General features: G+C 45.6%; 1 long non-coding RNA gene across 1 annotated transcript; it reads left to right on the plus strand.

Moving 5' to 3' along the window:
- Nucleotides 1-11,151: 11,151 nt before the first annotated feature.
- On the plus strand, nucleotides 11,152-22,087 carry LOC144166724 (uncharacterized). The gene is made up of 3 exons (XR_013321745.1): nucleotides 11,152-11,387; nucleotides 16,020-16,206; nucleotides 22,002-22,087. It is a non-coding gene; the product is annotated as an uncharacterized LOC144166724 (long non-coding RNA).
- The last annotated feature ends 1,248 nt before the right edge of the window (nucleotides 22,088-23,335 follow it).

The following is a 23,335-nucleotide window of genomic DNA, read 5'->3' on the forward strand; positions in this document are numbered from 1 at the left end:
ATTTATGAAAGATGGTATAATAAGAACGGCGAATGTTTAATACTAATGAAATTGTCTATCTTTTATCATTCTGCCTTAAAGAAACTGAATCCGCAAAGCACGGAGATTTTATAGCTGTTACAACACTGTTACAGCACTGTGAGGCTGTAACTAAATTTAAAATCAATTCAACTTAATCGTAGCTCTCAAATTATGAGGAGGGAGCAATTTAAAACAGTACCAAAGCAAGCGCGGAAAATGAGTGCTCAAGAGGCAATGAAGAGCACAGGATTGCCCTGGTCTTCAGCTAAGATTCAATGGATATTGTAGATTTAGAGTGGTAGGAAGATAGGTATTTTCCCTCTGAAACCAAAAGTGGCTACGTGAGAGCTACTCAAACTTTTTCTTCTCGTGTTGCCCAGCTTCCTAGCAAGCTATCTCCCGCCCCACGGCTGCGCGCTGTAGGGCGCCATCCATGGCGGGCCGTGGCTCGACGAAACCAAGGAAGCGACAAGTGTTTTCGCTCATTGGCATTTATTAAAGCGAAAGTTTTCGTAGCCGCACCGATGGCGCCCTGTCTGTCTGCCGGGCTGTCACCGCAATCTCCTTAAGTGGGTATGCTTGGCATGACAAACGTGCGCTAGTGACGCTGGGCCGTCGTCGCGAGGTACGCGCTCATGTGCACGCACTCGGCATTTTCTTGGTATTTTTTAAATGCACGACAGGAAAAATTACGGTTGGCTAAACAGCTTCGCTGTTAAAAACTAATGCATTCCCCATATACCGGTTGGTCGACCGAAAAGTTATGATAAAATCTATGGACTCACGGCGCCCCCGTGAAACCGGGCTTTAATTGTGTTCAAACGGTTAATTGAAATTCGCGCAAAAGCAATGGCTCTAGACAAGACAATGCGCTCATCCATTATGAAGAAGGAGTACAATAGTTTATCTTTATCTCCTTAACCACTCATCGGTACACTTAGATCCTTCCTAGATGGGTGTACTTGGTGCTCCAAAAATCGTCGCGTGGGTTCATTCTTCGATGCGATTTGGGTGTTTGAAGGTTTGACGATCGATCATCAAACGCACTTTCCGCGAAGGTTGGACGTAATTTAACTTTCGGGCTTGTGTCAAGTTTTCTTTAGTAGGAGTAGTACATGTTTTTCCTGAATAATAATGATCCAATAAGCGTGCAGGCTAGCTGGTTTACAGCGAGGATCTATTTCCTCGCCCGGGCAGTTTAAGGGAACCGAGAGGTTTGGCTCACCGTGACAACAGTCAGATCCGGGCCGCCTCAGCTCTCGGCCGTTAGCCTCGATCGACGTCGATGGCAGCCGGCAGGGTCTCTTTAACTCGCCGCAGCTACACCTGGGCTTTTAGGTGCGTCGTAGGGGAGGGTTTCGGATGAATTTTCACCACGTGGGGATCTCTAACGAGCCGCGAAATCTGTACACACGAATGCGTCGCCTCCATCAGAAAAGCAGCCACCACCGCCGGCATCGATCCCGCGTTCTTGGGCTCAGCAGAACAACGCCATAGCCACTGAGCCACCGACGGCAGCCATTGTCGCGGTTTTTTCCGGATCTTCGAAGGAGGGGAATCGCCAGACGCTTCCTGTCGCCGTGCTTCCCGATCAACCCCTCCGGAAAAATTCTACCTAGCGTGGCTAGCTCGCCGCAAGTTTCTCCTCTGGAGTGGAAGCATCGTCCTCCCCGATAACCAATCACCCAGTCGTGTCTCCTGACGATGGCTCCAGCCGGTTGCCACCAATAGCCCAAGAAAGGTTCTGTGATGGCTTCGAAAAATTGCCAAAAAGCGGCTGGGGATTCGCCACTGCTTCATATGTTCCCTTCATTATCTCGATTGCTTGTTCGAAGTTTGCGATAAAACTGGTAATATTGTTGTCAGAACAAATTAGTTCTTTTAATTAACTAAACTAGTATCTTGTCTTTTAAGTGACATGGACATGCTGAAGAGTCCACATCTTCGCTATGACCGACAAAACTGTAAAGTACAGCAATGAGATGTATAAAACCAACACCACGTGAAAGCGAACGAAAGATGAAAAAGGGCGCTTGGGCGTAAAGATTTTCCGCGCTGTGGTGTCTACTACTTGCACGCCGCATGGGACCTTTAGACAGGACAAAGGAACCGTCATGACTGCTGCTTAAGAAGGCATTTTAGGCACAAGTAGGCATTAAGTAGCCATTTCGTGTTGCTCTGCAGTATACCTCTCATGTGTACTCATTGAAGCTACATTTTTTTGCCGGTTGAACCCTAAATTCAGTAGACTCACGAAGGGGCACACTGGTGTTGTGATGCCTTTTTGGGGATGAGAGGTTCCGTTCCCTTGTGGTTACACTCCCGGCATTTCCTGCGCGCACCCCGTGCCATCTACTCCTCTGCATAGAACATTCCTTCTATTCTTTTACGCAAGTGCTCAAAGAGCGTTGCTGTTCGGCTACAGTGGCCTCGGGGTAGAATAGCAAGTTTTGGAACGAACGCCCAGGGTTTGAGTCCTTGCAAGCCAGTATTTTTTTCCCGAGACCTGTAATTTTTTTACTCTAAAATGTTCTCTTTGCTCAATCCTGCGTCTTATTTTCATAAATAGCGGTGGTTTGATATGTTCCCGACTGGTTTAGCCGTGCGGTACGGCATATCAACGCCTTTAATTAACGTTTTACATAGCACCGGAAGTACAGGGCTTGTACCTATCTTGTAACGGAACATCGCCCTGGGAATGGGAATGCCTGCAATTAACCAATGCCACCCTGTGTCCTAAACAACGTGCAGTGCCTTAGAATTAAAAAATTCTGCAGATATTCATATAATTATCGACTAATGCGTAGCATTCTTGGGCCGCCTGTCTTGAGTGTACGTTTTTTCCGGCCAAATTTTGGGTTTTATTAAATCCTGTTCAACCAATTATCTCCAATGACGCTATTATAATGATTACCGCTGAAACTTTTGCGAAATCTTCAATATTGTGTAAATGTCATACATTATACGTTTTGCCAATTTCCCTATTTTTTAAATATTTTTCTTATTTTTCAGATTTTCGAAATTCCGCCCAATCAATTATCTCAATTTACGTTACTATGAAGATTACATCTGGAACTTTCGGAAAATCTGCATTACTTTGGAAATGAAGGGCGTTACACGGTTTGCCATTTTCAGTAATTACTTTATACTTTTCCTATTCTTTTAGTTTATCAAAATTTCGTTCGACCAATTATCCTTGTTTACGCTTTTATAACGATTACAGGTGGAACTTTGGCGAAATCTGCATTTTCTTTTTGCATTGCATGGCTTTACACACTCCTGGCTGCGGGGATACTCGGCAAAGAATGCTACGCATTAAAACATCCATAACCGTATTGGTAACGGCTATGATGATTTATGATGACGGGTAGATGAGTTCTCCTCTAGAACAGCACGTGAGAGGGGCGCCGCGTCTCATCAGCGTAAGGTAGCTGATGGCCTGTTAACATCAAGAGGTAGGATGAAGTTGAACGTGGCTTGCGGGAAAGGTTTGACGTCTCATTTGTAGGTAGACAAACTTTGTTAGGACCTCAAACAGATGGCAGTCGGTTGCGTGGAGGCGAATACTGTCAAACGCCTTCCCTAACCACGTCCGTCCTCTAAAATCGATATTTCAGACTCATATTCAGACAGAAGCAAGTGGTGTGCAGACAAAGCCACTTTACAACACATCATATATGCATGCCCACAGAAACCTCACTTACGTAACAGATCATTAAACATCAGTACAAAAGCGCAATGAAAGTCCGGGTCCACGGGCTCATGGCCGCCATCCAACGAGGATGGCCAAGTGACTTTCTCTCTCTCTCGCCCCCTTCCTTCTACCAGTTTGAGCTGAAATATAGTTCCTCCTTGCTCACTCTTTCTCTCTTATAGCACTGCATAATGGTCGACACGTCTCTGATGCGAGCTCCAAATGACGTGCAACGGATAGTGGTTAGAACGTAACGTGCAGGGGGACAGGGGCTAGACGGTAACCAACCAACAACACTGCATACTTACGTCAAGTGCAATTTATTCAATGCTCTAAGCTGCAATTTCCTTTGCGTCAGATCTTTTTACTTCAGAAACCGACTGTCTTGCACCTTGCGACCTCTAACAAAATATAATCTAAAGATTGTGCCGTAACCACGGACGTGTTTTTACTCTGTACTCGGTATTAGAACCATTTTTGCAGGGAAAACCTATGCTCGCTGTGGCTAGATTCCTTCAAGTGTAAATTCAAGCACTGTGCCAACTTTTAAAGACGCATTTCTTTTTAGGTCAGCGTCGTCCTCTCCTCGTAACGTATAATTTGAATGTGCTCACCCCGATTCAAGGATGCGGTCTTCATCACCACGTCATCATCGTTTTCATCCCCCTTCGCCTTTTCATGTTCTCCCCTTCCTTCCTTATTGCATGATATGACGTGCAGCCATCTTGTTCAGCCATTGCATCCGTCCGTTCCTTTTGTGACAAAAAGCCACGCGTTAGCTGAGATCCTCGCGGGAGCAACACCGCATACAGATTGTCGAGAACAGTTTTACTTAGGCCCAGTGCTAAGACATAAAAATTAGCCTCTGGACACCAGAGTATGAGAGAAATTTCCCCGAAACCATTCGGCTCAATGAGGAAGGGGGACGGGGGGAGGGGGTCAGCACTAACACGGTGATTTCGGTTGTCTGACATATCAGCATTGACGAAATGAATTTCCTTCCGCTCAGTTCTTCCTATCACCCTCCCCCTCACAACTGGGACCACTGGAGTGTCGACACACGATCCATCAGTGCTGTTCAGAATAACTGATCATCCGTTGTTTGAATGGCCGACAGCATCGCTACGCCGGGCCAGCTGGCAGCCCGCATATGTCTCCGTGAGCACACGCAAGTAGGAAAGACCCCTGGATACCAGGAATATAATTTCGGAACATCTACAACGCAAAAGTACATTTTCCAAAGCCGTCTGCGTCAAACGCACCTCTGAAAAATGAAAGCTCAGGACAAACGTTTAAGCCGCTACGGGACGTGATGGCTAGATATTCTTACAAAAAAATTCCTTGGTTGTAACTTTTGTTCTATACCGGCAGAAATTCATACGACATATGCAAACACTGTGGCACATTTCAGTCGCGTTAATTTTAATAATTTTGATATTTTGCATTGTATGTTGTTCAAACTAAACACTTGACATTATCGTAATAGCACCTCCCAAAGCGGCGGAATCACTCCAGTAAGTTTCCATTTTAGCTCAGTCACGAGCTGCGAAGCGCGCTTCGGAAAAAACACCAATTCCACCACTGGTTTAATGCTCACAATGACCCGCCTTCTCTCGCAAGCTTCAAGGAATGGCGATCCTTAGCGAAAAATATTCTTTCCCGGGACAAATACATGACTAAAAATTGCACTTAATCACATGTTTCCCATTTCACTTGCGAGTTCTGGCAGTATATCAAGTTGCGCACACGTCACGCATGCGATAGGGTAACCGTTTAGGATGGTGACAATTTTGTGACTGGCCCGGAGACCTATGGGAACTTCTCAGACGTCAGTTTTCTTCGACCTAATCGACCTCTTCCGACAGCGACAGCGAACTGGGTTTCCCGTCTCATGAGCCAGTATTGCAAATCCCGAACATTAGCGAGAATGATGTCGTGTCCGCTATCCGCAAACTCCCCTCGAAAACGTCGCCTGGTTGCGGCAGCATTCCTTGCTTCGTCGTGAATGGTTGTTGTGTCGTATTAGGACCTCCTCTCTGTCACATCATACGTATGTCCCTTGTTGAACAACATTTTCCAAAAAAATTGTTGAACAACATTTTCCTAAAGACTGGAAATTAGGCGCTATCTTCCCTTTGCCCAAGTTCGGAAGAACCACTATCCCCCGGAATCTATAGGCCAGTCTCCTTTTTGTCTTCCTTTTCCAAAGTATTCGGAAAAGTCGTGCATCGTTATCTCTGGCAGTCCATTCATCAATTCTAACCAACACAGCTTCATGCCCGGAAGGTCAGTAGAATAAAATCTCGCATGCTTTCTAAACGACATCAGCCCTCCAGTGCTCTCTCGCCAACAGATAGATACCGTATATTTCGACTATCAGTGAGTTCTATCAGTGATTCGGCAGTTATTTAAAAGGCAGGTTTGATTGTGTTTGTTACGAAGGTGTCACCACCCGGCCTTTCGCGATGATATCAGTGGTACCTCAGGGTTCTACGTTCAACCATCTCCTATTTAAGATTTTCGTTAAAGATATCCACTAGGTTATTAGGCACTGTTCGCTGTCTCAGTATGCCGATGATATAAAGCACTATCGCGCGGTTTCTTTACCGGGCGATCGCTTCCGGCTGCAAAATGACATCAACGCAGTTTCAGCATGCTGCGACTGCAACTATTTGGAGCTCAATCTCTGCACATCTATCGTAATATCATATACTCGTAAGACTGACCACGCTCATTTTCCCATACTCTGTTTGGTGTACCCGTAAAACTCGCATCTGTAGTCCGTGATTTTGCTGTAATGATGGACTTAAAACTACTTTTCAACTCACATGTGATCTATCTAACCAACTCATGTCTCCGAATGGCTGGCGTGATTTCTTTGGCCGCCAGTGAATTCACCGACCTACCCTGCTTCGTCTCACTCTATCGCGTCTATCTTTTACCGAAGTTCGATTTCGCCAGTGCAGTTTGGAATTGTTTAAGCCCTTTATCGTTCCGTCGACTAGAAAGGATTCCGAAACGCTTCACTACAACCGTTTTTTTTTCGTTACTCACCAGTGAGCCATTATGGGCGCGGTGGGCTTAAGCTCCTGAATGATATGACCTATGTTTTAAACGCTCCAGACGTGAACTGGTTTTTCTTTTTATCTGTGTACATTCCAAGTTTCACTGTCCTTGCCTTGTAAGCTCTCTTCACCTGCGAGTGCCAAGCAGAGAACCGCGGCCGCATAGCTCCTTTCACGTTGACCGAAAACTAAGCCTAGCACCGGCCAGCCAATACCAACGTGCTTTTAACACTCTATCCTGTACAATTACAGACTTGTGTAGCCGAGAAGGTTTCCAGACAAGTGGAGGATGAACAATGCAGGAAAGAGTTTCTAAAACAGAGATATAATGAAAAAATTCCTACTATCTCGTACATTCACATGCTTTCGAATAATCTCAAGAAGACTAGAAAACACGCTAACGCAAATGTGCTATTCCCGGCTCCTAAGAAGTTGTCAAAGCTTTTCAACAAAGTTAATGAGGGCCACGTCAAGTCTGATACGTGTAGCAACAACTTCGTACGCTTTCGCAACAACTTCGCACCAACTTCGCACTTAGCAACAACTTCGCACCACCCGGTTGACCTATTCACCGGCAGAACTGTGGGCAGCTTCGTTCCCTCGATGGGACGAGTGCGCAGGAATCCAGATAATCTGGATCTGGCTGGGTTCGAACTGATTTTTTTATTAAACTTTCACATTCTGGATCGTGAATTTTGGTGTTCGCAAAACTAGGCGCTGCTGCTTTGGAGTCGCTGAAGATAACTTTTGTATGGGTACTAGTGATTGCAATATAGATTGCAGCCTTTCCCGCTTCCTTTGGTCGTCTGCATGAACAGCAGCTGCAATAACGTACCTGAGTTTGTTATCGGCGGCTGCAATTACGAAGACACCCTGCACTTTGTATTTGTCTGCATCCATGTAGCCTACCTTTACGAGTACGAGTAGACTACCTTTACGAACAGTTTTACGAGTACTTTGGCTCTAGCGTTCCTCCTTTCCTTGTGATGAATCTAAAGGATATTTTTAGGAATGCAGTTAATAGTGAGGGGCTTAAATGTATCTCTAGTGACAGGGGTCTCCCTTGTTTGTGTTCCTTCATAAGATATACTTAGGTCTGTTAAGGCGTACTATCCTTTCGGAGTCTTAAATAATATTTCATATTGAGCGATTCTATGTGGCTCTATTAGTTCTTCCAAGGTATTGTGGATGCCCATTTTTAGAAGTGTATCTGCCGGAGTACACCTCGGTAAGTGCAACGCTGCTTGTAAGATTGCCTAATCTAACAGTTTACTTTCTCCTTCTCCGCCTTGTGTAAAATGAGGTATGGAAGGAAGAAGACAAAGTGACTCTGAAAAAAGGCCTGAACTAGCCTCGTGTGATCTATTTCTTTCATTCCCCTGTGTTTGTTCCCCGTGCGGCGAATTAGAAGGTTCGTCTGATGCACGCAAGCCGTCAGTTTACTGAGCGTAGTGGCATTCTTGCCATTGTTCTGTAAGTACATTCCTAGTACTGTCATCGTTTGGACTTCGGGTACTAGTGTGTTATTCATGTGGATTTCTATTAATGTGGTTTATCCTTAGCTTCTTTCCCAGGCGCGCAACGCATTACGACGAGCTCTAAATTTTTAGGAGAGCAAGGCAAGCGCATAGCCCTAGCCTGTTTAGAGACTATGTCAGCGCCGGGTTGCAATGTGTGCTCTATTTCCCAGTCACTGCCCTTAGTTGTCTATAGCGTAACATCATCAGCATGCAGGGAGTGGGACAAATTGGGTACTTTCGCTAGTAGCTTGGTCATGGGTATGAGTGTGATGTAACTAACAAAGGGGAGAGCACTGAGCCCTGCGGTGTCCCCATGCTGCCTAGGGTGAAAGGGTCGGACTTGAGCGGCCCGAATTGAATCTCAGCTGTCCTTTTGGACAGGAAAGCCTTGATGTAAATATGGGTTCGCTCACCGACCTGTAGGGCTGATAAGGCTGGTATAATCGCCTCATACTCGATATTATCAAACGCTGTGGTTACATCCAAAGCAACGATTGCGCGGGTGTGTTTATTATGTAATGAATTTACCACCTCCTTCGATATTCTGAGCCTGATGATTGCAGTCCAGGTGACGGGGGAATAAATTATGCGAAGGGGTCACTTCAGTTATCGCGTGAGATAGCCACGGACATTTAGGTGGCAGGTCTGGTGTCGAAGCACTTTTTTTGCGGCCAATATGGTGCCGCAGACGTCACAACAGAGTTGCCGGCGCGGCTATGTGCCCATTCTTGCCGAGGTTGTGGTGGAGCGGTTTGGGTTGCTGTGTTGCAATGAGTAAAATGCGTACAATGCAAGAGAAAAACGGATAGCCCGTGTTTGCCCGCTGGAATAAAAATTTAGTCCTTCCAAATTTTACTCACCTAATTACTAGTTAGTATACTGAATTGCAAACTACAAACAAATGTGCTTTGTTTCGTGCCCTCCTTGCACGGCGCACCCCTTTGTGTTCATCCCTCTTCAGAGTGGAAGGGAATTGAATTTTTATGAAGTATTTCCCGTGTATCCGCAGTTAAGTACAGATAGGAGAATAAGGAGCTCACTTTGTCTAGTTAACTAAAAATTGTAACTCACGCCGCTACCCCACAGATTTTTAGCTGTTTTCTGACGAATGTAATACCTGTTCCGCGAGTTAAACTTTCAATGCCCTTCCTACACGCATTGTAATTTTAATCCACAGGCATAAGGGCCCACTGAGCAAAAAGCCGGTGCCTGCGTTGGCGTCGGTATCTGGGACAGGAAATTGGATCTTTCGGAAGCCTGCCACAGCAGGAGGAGTTCCATTGCGCCAGAATAAACTCGGCATTGGCTAAAGGTGGTCATCTACGCCAGTACACCGCAGTTTAGAGGAGCGGTAATTGAAGCAGCGGTTTTTATCGTCATCCACTTTCTTATTACATGGCGTCAGAAACGAGCAGCGCCGCAACGAGTACAATACAGATCAAAGCGATTCATAATCATCAAGGCGGGTCTAAAAGTGGAGCATTTCGTGCGGTAACATTAAACAGCCCTTGGACGAAGTGAAGTGGAAGCACAGTGTCTCGGGCGTTCGACTGGACATTCTTACTTTCGCATTCAAAACCTATAAGGAGGGCTTAGCAGTCCTCGACTTTTGTTTTTGTTGTCAATGCCACAGTTTTAGTATTTTAAAAGGTGTTAAGTAGAGTACACAATCACTTGTCAGGCATGTTGAAAAATTTTTAAACTGCGTAACTTTTTGTTGGAGCCCTGGCTGTATATGCTCCATGTATTTCAAACCCGGAATAAATTTTCTTAACCCCATTAGCTGAAATCAGGCTGCAAAGCAAACGAAACCACAAGGACGGCACCGAAAAGTTTGCTGTAGTTTGCCAAGGTGTGCCTCGCACACAGCGAAAAATTCAGCAATTATTCAAATAACGTGTTAAGAGAGCGTTTTCCACAGCTTGGCATACATCTTAGCATTACAATCCGACCTTAGTAACAACGTTTGGGATGACTTTGGCCGAATTCCATGATTACGGGCACGCGCAACCACACCTACAATTTACTATATGCTCAATATTTTTCTCGAGGTTACACAACGGTCATGCTACCTGATTAGCTAATCAACGAGGGAAACTCCTGTCCCCGTGAAAAGGGTGGTTGCATCACCTCCCCATCTCAGGGTTGTACAACTGTTTACGAAGTTTTGGGTGTACCTTTTATAGGCTTCTTACAGAACAGTTCATGATTACCAATGTTTAGCAAAAAAAATTGTTCAATGTCTATGCCATCATCAAGAACAAAAATTTTGATTGCACTAAGATTTTTAAGAAGGTCCTCATAATATTATGGGGAGAAATCTTTTATAGCATGCTCAACAACGCGCAATGGTTTGATTTGGGCCTCACTTATGCAGGTATCATGTAAGAACAGCCATTGTTCTTGCGGCTGGGGAAATTTACACCTGTTTCGTAATCCTTAGAGGCTGCAAAAAATATCCACGATTGATATATCCAGTCGATGCAAAACACTCCTGCATCGGTCCTGGGCATTTTTATTATGTTTTCCTTGTATTTCAGGTGCTGCGCACATAGATGCAGGAGTGTTCAGTCAACTACAATTCGCCCAAGCTTAGACGGGAGGGACGCTTCTTTTTTCTTAATACGGTGTTATGTCCCCGTGGAAATGATACAAATGGAAGAAAAACTGTCTTCACATGAGAGCTCTATGTTGTTGAGGCTACGCTAAAATTGTAAAATCTTCAAATCAATCACTGACAAAACAGGAAATGTTAAAATTCGTCGGGATTTTGTTTTTTATGTGGCGACAGTTGATCCGGAAACCACGGCATGATAGTTAGAAGAAATGTACAAATATATGGATTGCATATAAATGCTCACAGGTAAAACGATGACGGTGGGGTGCGCACGAGAAGTCCTTGATACGGCTGCTGAAATTACATTCTGGAATAGAAAATATTGTTTCATTTTCATCATGCATAGTAATACAGCTTTTGTTTTTTGCATCGTGCTACTATCAGGCATCATCAGGACCGTTTCTTCGTATAACAGTTTTAGGCAACAACACTTGGACACTGAACGTGGAACCGCCATCAAATTACGCCCTGTAAGTAAATATCTTGACTTCTTCAATGCAGACCACTGGGTCTCTTTCTGCGAGGGCCCAAACGGCAAAATGCATTTCATTGAAGTTTAACATCCGCGTCTTGCAAAAAGCTATGAACCTAAACATTATATAAACAATTCAAGTTATAATATCTTTAAACGCCGAGCTATACCCTACCCAAAATAACTTGACTCGAAACGTCTGCCAAGTGTCTACCATTTGCCTAGTGAGTCCAAATGCAACGGCACCGATCTAAAGTCGATTCATATATATAATCACTCGCATGCCATTGCAATGCCATTAGAAATGGTGGTGCGTGGCGGTGCTGTTTCTCTCAAATAAGTCTAAGGTCATGTAATCAAACAAGGGTTTACAACCAATATCAGATCATACCTACCTTCTAAACAGAGTCTGCTAGCACACCGAAAGTTATCCTTCGCTGAAAATGGGCTTTGCTTTCCCGGCTTACATTCTACTCTTTGTTAACAAGCGGACCATGGTACATACTGTTCTTTTCGTATGGACATAGCAAAAAATAACCACCCCTCGGTCGAAACGACAACGACAGGGGAACACGAAGCTTTCCGAAATAAAGTTCGACACCAAACAAATCAACCCAGAAGCGAGGACTGGTTTTTTGCGGGGAAAGTTAACTGCACTGCGATTGTGCTCTCTAATGGTTTACTGATATGAGCCATCCATTGCTTTCCCTGCCATTCAGCCTTCCTCGTCGTTGGAAGGGGGGGGTGAATTTATGTCTAATTTTGCACGTCCATGCACCCCTCTCCGAATCCAAACTTATACGACCATGCCGAAATGGCGCAGTGGCCAAAGTTTGATTCCCATCATGGTAATCGTTTCAATTTTTCGCCACTCCACCCACAGTTATCATCATCGTCAGACAAATTGGGCTTTTCTGCATTGCGTTTTGGGTGTACTCTCGACGACATCAGTGTGAGGCCGAAAGCTTCACATTAGAATTCATGTAGACGGCTGGTGCCATAGCTAAACCATCTCCTCCACCCACCCGGTAATGCTCCTGCACAACAAACATTTCCAGCTATGATATGAATGTTTTCCCGGGGGATTGTTAGGCACAGCTGGCCCGCCAAATGCACCCCAAGTGGGCCATTTGTTTGCGTAGTATCAAAGGAATCCTACAGCTGATTAACGTGCTGATAGTCAGACCGGACCAAACGATGCCAAAATACTCTATTTTTCAATAGAATGCGTACTATTGATCTGAAAGAACATGCTGCAGTACAAAATTACTGGTCTTAGAAAATTGGTTCGAACCTAGTCTGTTAGCGTGAAAAAACCCCGGCTCTGTTCCCATATCTTTCAAACGCGACGGGAAAGCGGCATTAAAAATGGCTCGTGAGAACAGGAGTGTTTTAAAGCAAACCCGTAGATGGCGCTAATGGAAATGCGTTCAGGCGGCCAGGTTGCTCAAACCCACCTCAGGGCTTGGAGACCCTTATGCAGCTCTCGCTACGAAAATATTCTATTTGTCAATATATTAAATCTACAAAACAGTTACAACACGTTGATGATAGCATCAAGTTTTTATTGTGGCAACTTTTTTTATCATGATTTGAAAAGAATTCAGACTCTTCCTTTTGCACTCAAAGCCATGATTGATTACGACAACTGCCTGCCCTCGATAGCTGTTAGGTAGCATAACTGGAGTTAGGAGTCCACACATCTTTTGGTTTCATGACACTAGCCCTCTTATCATACAAGAGAATGACTAATTCAGTCCACCACACCAGTCCTCGCCCCTCTGTCCTCTCAGGTTCCCTGCAGCACTCGCCCTTAAAGAGGTAATTTTCGTTTGCCCTACGTTTATAGAATAACAAAATTTTGAAGTCAAAACACATTTTTAAAGCAACAGCTTCCTCGGAGATTCAATCGCTAATTTGCTAACAATTTTGGCATTACGCATGCTCCAACGAAGCTGTCGTTTCCACATTAGCCGGTTTGGTCGATGTAGATTTCTAAAAGGTAAACGCGTCCTGATTTATTGGCAAGCCGTGCATTTTACGTGTGTCTTATCTTCAGCTACTCTTCTGAGAAAACGCACGGTGTGTCCGTTTGCATCAGCGAAGATTCGCATTTCTTCGTAATTGTTTTCAGCGGGGCTGTTGTCAACTTCTTCTAGGAAAAGTTATACTTTGTAGAAGCCGCGACACAGTGGCGTGTGTGTTGCGTGAAGAATGATAGAAATGGTAAGATGCTCTATTGAATGTTGCTGTCTTTATTTCTTAAAGGAGTAATAATGCGAAAGCCTTAAGCGCCCCTTTCTGTAGAAGAACACCACTGTTATTGTAGTTGTTGTCCGTCAAGAAAACGGCCATCGCTGTGAAGAGTAAACAAAGACATGTGTAGTCCAATGGTACTTGAACCCGGGTCTCCACAGTGGCAGCCCAGTGCTCTTCCAACTAAGCTATTTTTTTTCGTGGAAGACCAGCCGAAAAACCTACAATGACAGTTCGTTCGCTGACACATATTTTAAGTCATTTTTTAAGACAGGCACGCACAGGCTTCAATAAGATGCAACCAGTCCGGCGGCTGCAATTGTGCCTCATAGATACTACATACAAGCGCACATTGTTCGCGACAAATTTATTTAGTTCCACCTGGCTCGTCCGACTGCAGTCAAACATGCGACACTTCCATAGGTTAAACAATCCGATGAGCACAAAAAGGCCGTAGGACACGGAACAGTTTTTCATCACCTGCAAGAATTGTATACAAAAAAGTGTGATGTCTACGTCCTTGTTAAAAGTCCGCTGCAGAACTTATCGAAAAAAACACAGCGTCCGGACACAAAACAAGGAAATGAACAATTGTCTGGGGTTGGTTACACAGGCGACAGTTTACAGACCAACTCGCATATGCACCTTTACTATTGAGTCATGTTTTAACAGGCAATGTAGATGTGTGAAACCTAAAAAAGAAAAATTTGGCACTCGTCTGCATCCGCATTTTCTGACTCCCTTCAACACACTGCTGTCTAGAATTGTTAGATATAGTTGGAAACGAACACTGCAAATAAACTTTCAAGGAAACCTCCCGTCAATTCCATCAATTCCTTCCTGGAGAGGCCGTACAGGTAATCAAGAGAAGACGCGCAGTAAGAAACTTGAAAGTGTCAGCAACCTCTTTAAGAAAGCCCCAAAATGGATTAGGAATTTCGGGGTGGGGAGGAGCAAATAAAAAAGGCAATATAGCATTCAATTTATGCTGAACAAAAACATCTAAAAAAGGATGATCAGCGATTTTGAAAAGAAGAAGCGCGAGGCCAGTTGATGCACAAACAAAGGCACCAATCCAACACCACCAGACCTTAACGAGACGGAAGGATTATCGCGGCCCATGGACTCCAACTTGGATCGCCATACGAAGATAGCCAACACTGCAAAATCCTTGAACCCTATTTTGGGAACAGATAAGGACCTGCACGCCATAAACAAGTTTGGGAACAAGAAATTTATTAAACAGCTCTGCCAGCGCAAATATAGACAGCTCCCGCCCCATCCTATTAGTATACGCCCCATATGCTGTTACCTTTTGTTTCCTGGATGTTCCCCAGCTGCCGGCCTCTGCCCCACAAGGGCAATTCGTTGCTTAGGCAGGCCAGTATTGTACACTGAATTATCAGCAACAAAATTATTATTTTTACCCATGCCTGCGTTTTTCTTTCACAACGATAAGCGCAGAATAATAATTCGGGTCCACTGTTTCGAATCTGGAGATGAACCCCAAGGTACTGTCTCTTTTCAGAGTCCTATGTTATAGCTCCGAATTGGCGAGGTTGCGTACCCCGCCGGCCCTACCAAAATCATCTGCATTTTTCAAGGTCCACCTACGTTCAACTTACATCGTAAAACCGGTGTGGCAGCGTCATGGCCTCCAAAACACTTTTGTTGTCCGTACAAAAAAGGCAAGGTCATGTGCACAGGCTAGGACTTTAACTTCACAGTGTCCGTTTTGACCGTGTAGAACAAAAGTTGTCATTATTGTTGTTCCCTTCTTCATGGCGCATAAACAATTGGGGGATTGGCAAAGAATCTGGAATTTGAGGGCAATGTGCATAATGCAAATATCTTACAAATCTTACAAAACTGTGAATTGGAAACGCAAAAGTTGTATAATAGTTCGTGCGGCGTCAGACCAGAATGTGATGGCATGTGTGTGAAAACCTGTGCACACCAGCCATGTAAAATCGTGATTCTAGGGTAGCTGTGGCGTGTGACAGTCGTCTTGCATACGTAACCTGCACCGTAACACAAAAAACCCGAGCGAAGAAAGGCACAGATACACCGTGTAGCATGAAAGAAGCCGGTTAAAGTATTTCGCGCCAAAAAACGAAAGAAAACCGAAGAATATATGCAAATAAGATGTAGAAGCAAACAGGTTGTTAATAAGTACCGCCAAGCTTTTGCCTTCAAAGTACGTAGCAGTCTGAAGGGCCCGGGAAATTTTTTTGGTGTGTACAAAGTATTTAAGACCCATTTTTTTCACTAGAACGAACCATTATCTACTTTCATGCGCCATTTTTTCTTTCGAATGCCCTGCTTTAATACTCCTATTTCAAATTTCCTATCGATCTTGGCTACTTTATGGCAGGAATCTGTAGGACCTGGAGGCGTGTGCCGAAGCTCTGTGCAATGCCGGAGGGGCTATTGCTGCTTGCGATCCTACTGGAGCAACTCCCGCACCTGCCAGAGGAAACTTGGGTATGGAGAACGTTGCCTCAACAACAGCCCGACCAAAGGCCAAGTTTACGTTGGGAGGTGTCCATGCGGCCACCATTGTACGTATTTCTGATCAATTCTTGATTTGCTAGGATGCAAAATAATGTTCTTATACAACATCCCCATAGTCTCATAAAGTGCTCCGGTGAGCTGGAAAGTAATTTACGCCCATGGTTTCACCTGCACACTCACCTAAAGCTTGTAGAATATGACGGTAATTTAATTCTTTGTAATGACGAGAGAGTTGTTACAAACTAGTATCTTGGCCATCTCCAAGGGGTTCGCAGCATCGCAGGCTACAAATATTTATGCATTCTCCCGCTTAGAAAAAAAACTGGAAATACGTGCATTATAGTTGCTTCTACTCTGCAACCCGTTGTTATTTTCGTTCGGCATGAACAAACCCTTTTATTTCCCCTATTTCTGCAGCTAACGTATGCCACCGCAATTATGTTTAGAGATCAGCCAGTTTTGAAGCTGATAAATACCTTTCTCGGGATTCTTACGCTTGCTCAGACAGCGTGGATGCGAGTTGCATAGACTCTGTAGCAGCGTATTCCCATCTGGAGCACTTTGTAAGCGACTGTATCCCTCGAAATTATCTGATGAAGCCTCAACAAAAACGGGATTAGGATGGAAGGGGGGGTGCATAGGCTGGGCATGCTGGCAAGTGATTCTTGATGTCATGTATAACTGCCTACTGCGGCGCTATTCAAACCCTAATTTGAAACAAATATTGGCACAGATTGCTCTAGTGGTCCAAGGCGGGAGAAACAGCAGAGCTTGCGGCCCCTTTACCTTCGTCGGAGGCCCGGCTTTTGCAATTCATATTTCCCAACTTGCCGCTGAAAGTTCTCCATGAGTGGCAGGCGCGGATCGTTTTGTCCGCAGGCTTTCACATTTCTCCCAAAGTGGACCCCATTACCACGCGCTACAACCCGTGGCTACCGCCTTCATGAACTCGGCGTCTTTTCTCCCCACTTGAGGCACGAACACACGTAAGCTGGCGAGGAGAAGAGCACGCAAGAGATCACCCCACGAACGCTGGAAAGAGTGTTCTCAAAGGTCGAGCTGGCCGACGCTGGGCGCTTCTCACGAAGCGCACTCTAACGTGCGCTCAGCCTTTTTCGTGGTATTTTTAACAGTAACGCTGCACGGTGGAACGAAATGCCTAAACAGCTCTGCTGTTAAAAGTCGAGCACGCCGATGGAGTAGGGTCAGTGAACTGTTCCACACACGCGCCCTCCACGTGTGTTCACGGCGGGAAGCGCCCAACCATACAATGATTTCCATGCAGTCCAGACAACAAGTTCGAGGTTTTAGTGGCCGTCTATTTAATACTCCATGGGCCGTACAGCTGTAATAATAAGGGCTAGGAAGAATGCGAAACAAACTAAATGCAAATTGAGACACCACGTTGTATGGTGCTACTGAAATGGTGCCCTTGTTCGACATCTTGCAAGCCTTCGGGCTCCTATGATTTCCAAAGCGAGCTGCCACAGACGTCATGAACATATCCAATGAGTGCGTCTTGCTGAAATGTCACGAGGAGGTCTAATGCTGGTGAACCATTACTTCGAACATATCATTTATCGGTATCGTGTGTCGTAAGGCTAAGATTTGCTTCAAGGCCCTTACTAAGAATCGTGAATGAATGCTTGGGTAATCGGAACGAGCAATGGAAAGAAGGATAACAGCAGTAACGCTTAGAGATAGGAACAAGCTTCCTATATCATTCAAAACACTTCCGTGGGTGACATCGTAGCTCAAATTAATACAATTGTGGATTTCGGATAGGAATGTAACCAAAGAGGAGGAGGAGGAATAAACGTCCCCATGGAGCAGTTAGTCTTGGGGAAGAGTCCTTATTCCAGGACCCCTTGAGACCGTCCGGCTTCTTAGGCCCTCTTCAGCAACCAAAGCTGGTCGTTAGGGTCCGAGCTGGACAGTCCTGTCACCCAGTGCTCAGGGGAGCGGAAGGGCAGCGGGGGGGGGGGGCGGGGGGGGGGGGGTAAATTGGGGTTCTTATCAAAGCCCTACATAAAATGGTAAAGCGTGCCCGGAACCCGCAGAAGTGGCATTGCGACAAGTACAGGGTGGGGCCAGAATGTGGACTCTATTTGGATGGGGAAAGGTGTTTAGATGCCTCAAAGGTGGCGTTCTTGTTATTTTGTGAAGTTTCTATGTGGAGGAGAGTACATTTTTTGCTCCAGGCGGTATTGCTGTGTGATTACTTTGAAGGGCAAGAAGGGGCAGACAAGCCACTGCTCCTGACTAGCTCGGTGTGTCAGATATCGGGAATGCTGGTGGGCAGCTTCGTCTCCGGGCACGTCGGCATGGGCTGGCGCCTAAATAATCATCACGCGGTGTTGTGGAGGATGCTGCAGTGGAATTTTTGTGGTGGGGGGGGGGGGGAGATGAAGCAGCTCTATAAAGTTCTACATGCTTGTTGGCAGCCCGTAATAATGACCTCTACAGGGGTTTGAGCAATTGCTAGGGCGATGGCCACTTCTTCCGCGTTGTAGTGCATGGGTGGTAGGAAGTGATGCACTTGTGAGAACCCGCGGTCAGCGAACCAGTAACGTAACAGAATAAGTACCGGGAAATAAAACTAAAGCTATAGGAAGAGAATTACAGCCAATCTGCCTATGGCTAGGATCCAGCAGATCGCTTCCGGCCACAGAGCGATGTAGACAAGAATTCCACTTCAGCGTAGCGGCATGTACTCAAATCCCCGCGATAGCGGCACAGGCCTGTATCCTGGGAGACCCCCGATCTTCAGTGATGGCTGTGGGGGCCGCACCACCGCTGTCTTCTCGACTTCCTCCGGAAACGGGTGCCAACTGTTAGCTGTAAGATCTTATGCCAAAGGGCATACTATAGCAATTAAAAAAAGTGTATGACCTCATCCGCCACCCTAGATAGAGTGCTTAGGCCCAGTGTGCCATAAAGTCGTATCGTCTAGGATGCTGTCCGTAATCATTTTCGATCGAGAGCATACCTAATTTTCGGGCAGTCTGCCTATTATCTTTTTTATTGCCGTTTGCATTCTCTTTTTCCTTTAACACGTACTTCAAGTGCATTTTTTTATATTTTTTTTAATCACGAGCCCAGTTTCTTTCTCTCAGTTAGCGCCCATTTTCTAGCCAATCCCACTGAGTGGGTATGGGCCATTCTCCTGGCACCAACCAACCAACCAACCGGGTGGAATGGAAGGGTCCAGGGTTCTGAGGGCTGCCTGCACCTATCGCACGGACTAAGCAGTCCTCGGACAACCAGCCCACTACTACCTGTGAGGTGCTGAGTGAGGCCGAGAATGATCCGTCTTCCCGCGCCCGCACACATCTGGTTCTGCACTGAAGGAGACAAAAACGTATACCACAAACGTCATCACGGCAAAGTGGCACATACAACGTGCCACAACGCAGGGGCACCAGTACGCAAGTGCGCAGGCGAGCGAAATCAGTTTTTCGTACACCGGCTCAGGTAATATTTGACCCTCGTTACACCGCAAAAGGTGGTGCGGTAACTTCTAGCAGAATGCCAAATTCAATCGTCACAGTAAGCCGGCACACGTGGCAAACACCACGCAGCCGTAGGTCGCTCCGTGCTTGGGAATGTTTACGGCCGCGCGTTCGAGCAAAGCCGGTCGTGGTTCGGGCGATCCAACGTTGCAGCTCGTGAGGGTGCTTCCTGAGCATGCAAGATGAGGTAGCCGTGGTCTCCTGAAGCCGTCATGAGGACGCCCGGAAACATAGCCAAGTTGCACTGCAAGCGTGTCTTATAGCTGGTCGACGGTCGCGCATTGGATCGCCGGCCTCGACAGTACAACTTGGTGTTCCCGTGTCGCTCGACCAAAAGTCGCCTACCACGGCGACCGTCCAACGTATCCACATCGAGTGCGCCGTACCAAGTTTGACATTTTATCAATCACGGGCGTGTCCTTGAACTGAACTGAGAACTGTTGCTATTTGTCTCATCCTCACCGAACTTCTGTAACCTCGCATTTTGTGTCTTTAGGATATAGTTTATTATCGAAGTCTGCTTGTCCCGTATAACGTCCTAATCATAAACTGGTGCCGTAGCAATAAATGTTTGTCTTCGTCTTCTACGTACTTTTATAGCACCTGTTTCATTTTTGCAACGCGAGATCCGAGTACTAGCCACTAATACCATCGCACAGTGAACGAGATGGTGGGTATGATAGCTTATTTGTGACTGCACCTGCAACACTGCAAGGTGACAATAGGCTGCAAATTTTTGTCCCATTTCCTCGGTTTTGTTCAAAATTTGTCTGGCCTTTGCAAAGGGTGTAGTTTCTGGTAGTTTGTGCCCTTTATGTATGTGCTGAGATGACTTATGGTACGCAAATACTTGCCTGACCCGTAACCCACAGCTTGAATAAAATCGACAACTTACCGCATCGACAACCAACCCTCACAGGTGATATTGTCTTTAACCGTTCCCGCTTCATTTTCTTGCTTCCTAATATAGGATAACAATATAAAGCTAGATCAATGTTTTACTGGGATGGCTAAGTCATTCACACATCCAACTGGTACATAACACAGTATGTACAAAAGCGAGTAGCTAGTGAGTAGTGTTGTTTCCTGAGGTGGACTTAGCCTTGCACGTAACTGCCGCCAATTGCTCCGCCTCGGCGATGACATATCATATCAAAAACAAAAAACGTCGCCGGCCTTGTGATTCAAGACAACATCACTACGAGACGAGATACGTCTCTCGGTACAGTCCAGTAAGACCTCAGAAAGCTTACGTACTCTGTTGCATCATGGGACCCTTCTATTATAAGAAGGTAGTGAAAAAAGTACGGCCGTTACAGTCAGTGTTTCCAATAATTCGAAATATAATCAACACTGCAAGACGCGGCAGAAATGTGTTGAGGCGAGGCTAACGTTGAACCAGTGGGTGAGTGTACGCGCTGAGCCTGCTCTTCTCAATCTTTTCTGCTGCAGGTGACCCACATTTCACCCTGGTTTATGTTACTTTTATGATCAATATGTTTGTAAATACCATTTTTATTTTCAATGGTACCGATTTTAGAGCGAAGCTTTCTACCTCTACCCCAGAAGGGTTCTTTCTATACCGTTGATGTCAACAGAAAACTCCCGTGAACTAATAGAAGAGGTTATACTCACCCCGCCAGGAATCGAACCTGGTATGAATAGAGAAGCGGAGCGAGAGTCCGTTGTCTTACCGATTGAGCTACGAGCACACGTGGAGACGAGGAACACAGACGGTGCACTCACCCTGCACATCTGCGGTTTACCCCCTGATAGCGTCACGGCACCTCTCGCGCCGCTGTGCGCTCCGCCCACGGTGCATGTAGCGGTCATGTACGCCCCTTGCGCATGCACCAATAGTTATAAAAATAAAGGAAGCGCACACCAATGCATGGCATCTCAATTCTCCGTCTCTGCCGCCGATCTGGTCGCCTCCGTCAGCGGCGGCAGAGACGGGGGAGAAGTGAGATCGTCGTAGCACCGTGTTTGAGCTTCCTTTGATTTTATAAAAAGAGTTTCCACTCATGTGCTTCACCAATACAACTCAACTAAGCACCGTTCATCAATCATGCCTAGATCAACCCTTAGCCAAGAATATCTTTTTGAAGTAATAAAAGGTGTGGTTAAGTGCATACCACTTGTCGCTGGTTTCACTCTTTGTAGAGACTCGTGTGAATTCAAGTAACGTCGCATTGATAATCGTTGTGCGTGTCGTTTACAGCTTCGTTTTTCAAACACTTCACAGAGTGAACTGGCGCGAATTTTTATTTATTGTTTGTAGTCAATTGTTGTTTTGGAGAAGTAATTCAAGCCGTTTTTCTTCTTTTCAGTGCGCTGCCTTGGGCGTCCGGGCAATCAATACTGCTTGAATCAGTGGCCAAGTTACTGGGGAGAATAAAACTCATTCTGCAAAATGTGTGCAGCGTTCAGTACTCTTTTTCGATACGATGACAGCTCTCTCCGACTATTCAACGTGTTTGAGACTCAGAAATTTAAGGTGGGCGTCATGGCGACTTTCGAAATGAATTAGTCTCATTTCTTGCGTTCTGTGGTATTTTAATTAAACACCGTACCGGTAAGCTAACAAGCAAGAAGTCGAGTAACTAAAGGACAAGGCGAGAACCCAAGCAAACAGTGGCAGCGTGGATTTTGTCGTGCTCTGTGGATGCGAAACGCTCTCAAGCAGCATCACTTGCGTGGGAGCGGTCAGGCACTAATTGGGCTGGTCGCCGAAGGGGATCCCAAAATGCAAAGAACATCAGGATGCAAGTCCTAACTCAAAGCCTCTGGACATAAAAATAGATACGTGTGAAGTAGAAGTGTGTGAGCCACTAGCGATTTGTAGATGACATCGTCTCCTTGAGCGAGCCATTCCTAAGACCTGCGACTAAATATACAAAGCCTAGAAAATAAAAGAATAACCTTTATTTAAACCAGGGTGTCGAATCGGGAACGAACCGAACCGAACCGAAAACTGGAACCGAACCGGTAGTTTTCCGGCACGGAACCCGAACACGAACCGTTATTTTTTCAACACACTAAACTCGAACGGCAACTGAACCGGAAAAACAAATAACGATTACCGGTTCACGACAAAACTATTCGACCATCCGCTGTTGATAATGGGCAGTCAACGCCATTCAGGGGTTTTTCACTTTCACGCACTATATTTTTTCGCAACTTCGGACGCACTTTCCCTTCAGGTCTGTCTCAGCATTGTGGACGTTCTCTTTGTCATTATAACATAAAGGAAGGAATGGGCATAAATGTTGCAGTAGCATTTTCTTGCTGGTAGCTCGAGCAGAGTGCTAGGCTGAGCAAATGAAAGTTAATATTCTCGGCAGACTGCGTGCGATATGAAATCTTCACTTCGCCCTTCCCCCGCTTCTTCTGTGTAACAAAAATCGAGGCGAAGGATTGCTGCCCTTCGCAAAGCCGAATGTCAACACCCGAAATGTGCGCAGTTGTCGCGTTTTTTTTTATAATTTTTTTAAAAAAAGGTAGCACGCCTGGAAAGGGTAAATACTCGACAATAGTGACCCTCAAAGGCTGTTTGGTGTCTAAGAGTTGGCTGCTGGCCACAAGGATGCGGATTCGACCATCGCACAGGGCTGCCGTCTTTCTGATACACTAGACCAACGCAAACTTCCATGTGTTGAGATTT

This window comes from Haemaphysalis longicornis, unplaced genomic scaffold, assembly GCF_048455015.1.
Source record: "Haemaphysalis longicornis isolate Haplotype H1 unplaced genomic scaffold, Haemaphysalis longicornis Haplotype H1 scaffold_189, whole genome shotgun sequence".
NCBI classification, from domain to species: Eukaryota; Metazoa; Arthropoda; class Arachnida; order Ixodida; family Ixodidae; genus Haemaphysalis; species Haemaphysalis longicornis.